Raw genomic sequence first — 3,932 nt, forward strand, 5'->3', positions numbered from 1 at the left:
GCAAGCCGCCCTGGGCTCACCCTCCCCGGCCGCAGCGAGGGACTGCCCCTCCCCACCCCCCGGCTGACAGGATCGGGCGCACTGGAAGTCCGGGACAGTATTTTCCCCGACGCCGGGGAGGGCGGGCGGAGGGGCTCTGGCGGCCAGCCCGGGCCCCGGAGCTCGAAAAGGAAAAAAGGACCGGGCCCGCGAGAGACGGGGGCCCTGCCGCAGGGGGGGGGGCAGTCCGACCGGGGCTCACCGTGCGGCAGGCCCGGGCGTCGGCAGGGGAAAGCGGGCGAGGAGGCGCGGGGCCGGGTGCCTACGGCCATACCGGACCGAACGCCCCCGATCCCGTCCGATCTCGGAAGGTAAACCGTCCCGGGCCTGGCTAGTACTTGGATGGGTGACCGCCTGGGAATCCCAGGTGCCGTAGGCAGCTTTTCCCGGTCCGAGTCAGCTCTCTCTCCTTTTCTGGGGGGGAAGGAGAGGGGGGGACGGGCCGGAAAGCCCCTCGTCGCTCCTGCCGAGTCGGAGGTCGCGGCCGCAGGTCACGGGTCTGGGCGCCTGGGGTCCGGCTCCCCACCCACCCGGCTTCCTCCGCGGAGGACCCCCCCCGGGGCCACCGAAGCCGCTGGGGGAGACGCCGGGCATGGGGCGGACTGGCCCGGACCCTCCCGGCCGCCGGCCCGCAGGTCCGCCCCGAATCCCCCCCCGCGGCCACCCAGGCCAGGCCTGGCCAGGCGGGACGGACGGCGGGTGTCCAGCGCCCAGCGGCTTCCTCCAGCGGGGACCCACGGACCCCAAAGCCGCAGGGGGAGGCCCCGGGCCTGGGACGGACTCGCTCGGACCCCCTGCGCCCGGCCGCCGGCCCGCGGGACCGCCCCGAATCCCCCCGCGGCCACCCAGGCCAGGCCTGGCCAGGCGGGACGGACGGCGGGTGTCCAGCGCCCAGCGGCTTCCTCCAGCGGGGACCCACGGACCCCAAAGCCGCAGGGGGAGACCCCAGGCCCGGGACCGACTCGCTCGGACCCCCCGCCTCCCCTGCGCCCGGCCGCCGGCCCGCGGGACCGCCCCGAATCCCCCCGCGGCCACCCAGGCCAGGCCTGGCCAGGCGGGACGGACGGCGGGTGTCCAGCTCCCAGTGGCTTCCGCCAGCGGGGACCCACGGACCCCAAAGCCGCAGGGGGAGGCCCCGGGCCCGGGACGGACTCGCTCGGACCCCCCGCCTCCCCTGCGCCCGGCCCCCGGCCCGCGGGACCGCCCCGAATCCCCCCGCGGCCATCCAGGCCAGGCCTGGCCTGGCGGGCCGGTGTGCAGCTCCCCCGGGCTTCCTCCCCCGACGACCCGCGCCCCCCTGAGCCGCAGGCGGAGACCCCGGCCCCGGGGCGGACCGGCCCGGGCTCGCCCGAGCCCCCTGCGCCCGGCCCGCAGGACCGCCCCCCCGAATCCCCCGGGAGAGGCCCGGCCTGCACGCCACTGACGACCCGCGGCCCCCAAAGTCGCAGGAGGCGCCCCCCCCCCCCCGGTTAGCCCCGTCTCGCTCCGCGCCCCCCGCCCCTCGCTGCCGGGACCGGGCGCCGCCCCAGAGTCAGCCGCAGCCGGCCGGCCTGAGAGCTGCCCTCCTGTGGACGACGGTGAGTTTACCTTGATACTAACCGGCCGTCAGCCAGGTCAACCCCATTGCTAGACTGGGGTGGACCTGGTGGCCGAGTGGGGACTTGGAACATTTGACAGCTGCTTCCCGGGGCTTGACCGGTTGTCCTGAACGCCCCCCACCCCCACCCCCAGCCCCCGGCTCCTGCTCCCCTCTCCCCAGCCTCGGTGCTCCGCTCCCTGCCTCGGAGGCTGCCTCTCTGCGGCGCCTGCATCGCCTCCGAGGACGCGCACCCTCCGGAGGCTGGACGTAAACCCACCACTGCCGCCGACCCGGCTCTCCGAGGGACGACTGTGAGGCCCCCCACCCCACCCCACCCCCGGACCGCCCTGGGGACGACTGCTAAGCCTCCCCCACCGGACCGCCCGGGGGAAGACTGCGACGCCTCCCGCCAGGCCCCCACCCAGCCTGGGGGAAGACTGCTAAGCCTCCCCCCCACACACACACACACACACTGTCGGGGGATGACGATTAAGCCTCTCCCGGACTGCCCGGGGGAAGACTATTAAGCCTCCCCTGGAACCACTATTAAGCCTGCCCCCGGAGTCCTCGGGGGATGACTGCTAAGCCTCCCCCACCGGACCACCCGGGGCAAGACTGCTAAGCCTCCCTCCCACACACACACACACTGTCAGGGGAGGACTATTAAGCTTTCCCGCTGGAGCGCCCGGGGCGGACGACTGTTAAGCCTGCCCCCGGAGTCCTCGGGGGAGGACTATTAAGCTTTCCCCCCTGGAGCGCCCGGGGGGGGGGGGGGGGGGACGACTATTAAGCCTGGCCCCCGGAGTCCTCGGGGGACGACTATTAAGCCTCCCCCGGACCTGCTCCCTCTCGACTATTAAGCCCCCCCTCTGCGGTCCTCAGCACCACTGCCGCGCTGCCCTGGGAGTGGGGTGACATCCGGTCCGGAAAGCAAACCGGCCACCAGGTCAACCCGTCGAATCCAATGGGTTGACCTGGTGGCCGGAAAGCAAACCGGTCGCCAGGTCAACCCGTCGAATCCAATGGGTTGACCTGGTGGCCGGAAAGCAAACCGGCCGCCAGGTCAACCCAGTAGATTCAGCGGGTTGACCTGGTGGCCGAACGGGGACTTTGAAAATTTGACAGCCGCTTCCCGGGGGTTGACCTGTTGTCCCGGTGGGGACTTTGAACATTTGACAGCCGCCTCCCAGGGCTTGACCTGTTGTCCCGGTGGGGACTTTGAACATTTGACAGCCGCCTCCCAGGGCTTGACCTGTTGTCCCGGGGGGGACTTTGAACATTTTACAGCCGCTTCCCGGGGCTTGACCTGGTGGCCGAGTGGGGACTTTGAACATTTGACAGCCGCTTCCCGGGGGTTGACCTGTTGTCCTGAACGCCCCCCACCTCCCCCCCCCCGGCTCCTGCTCCCCACTCCCCAGCCTCGGTGCTCCGCTCCCTGCCTCGGAGGCTGCCTCTCTGCGGCGGCTGCATCGCGTCCGAGGACGCTCACCCTCCGGAGGCTGGATGTAAAGCCTGACACCCGCCACCGCCGCCGACACGGCTCTCGGAGGGACGACTCTGAGGCCTCCCCCCACCCCCGGACCGCCCTGGGGACGACTGCTAAGCCTCCCCCCCGCCCACACCCACACCCACACTGTCGGGGGATGACTCTTAAGCCTCTCCCGGACTGCCTGGGGAACGACTATTAAGCCTGCCCCCCCCGGAGCACTCGGGGGACGACTATTAAGCCTCCCGCGGACTGCCCGGGGGATGACTATTAAGCCTCCCCTGGAAGGACTATTAAGCCTCCCCCGGACTGGCCGGGGGACGCCTATTAAGCCTATCCTCGGGGGAGGACTATTAAGCTTTTCCCCCTGGAGCGCCCGGGGGGACGACGATTAAGCCTGGCCCCCGGAGTACCCGGGGGACGACTATTAAGCCTCCCCCGGACTGGCCGGGGGACGACTATTAAGCCTCCCCCGGACCTGCTCCCTCTCGACTATTAAGCCCCCCTCTGTGGTCCTCAAGACCACTGCCGTGCTGCCCTGGGAGTGGGGTGACACCCGGGCCGGAAAGCAAACCGGCCACCAGGTCAACCCGTCGAATCCAATGGGTTGACCTGGTGGCCGGAAAGCAAACCAGCCGCCAGGTCAACCCGTCGAATCCAATGGGTTGACCTGGTGGCCGGAAAGCAAACCGGCCGCCAGGTCAACCCAGTAGATTCGACGGGTTGACCTGGTGGCCTTAAAGCACGACTCTTAAGCCTGCCTCCTGGAGCGCTCGGAGGACGACTATTAAGCCTCCCCCGGACTGGCCGGGGGACGACTATTAAGCC

General features: G+C 70.8%; 1 non-coding gene across 1 annotated transcript; it reads left to right on the top strand.

Moving 5' to 3' along the window:
* Positions 1-299: 299 nt before the first annotated feature.
* Positions 300-418, top strand: LOC135979533 (5S ribosomal RNA). The gene has a single exon (XR_010596820.1). It is a non-coding gene; the product is annotated as a 5S ribosomal RNA (ribosomal RNA).
* Positions 419-3,932: the final 3,514 nt, after the last annotated feature.

Source organism: Chrysemys picta, unplaced genomic scaffold (genome assembly GCF_011386835.1).
Source record: "Chrysemys picta bellii isolate R12L10 unplaced genomic scaffold, ASM1138683v2 scaf970, whole genome shotgun sequence".
Taxonomy (NCBI): domain Eukaryota; kingdom Metazoa; phylum Chordata; order Testudines; family Emydidae; genus Chrysemys; species Chrysemys picta.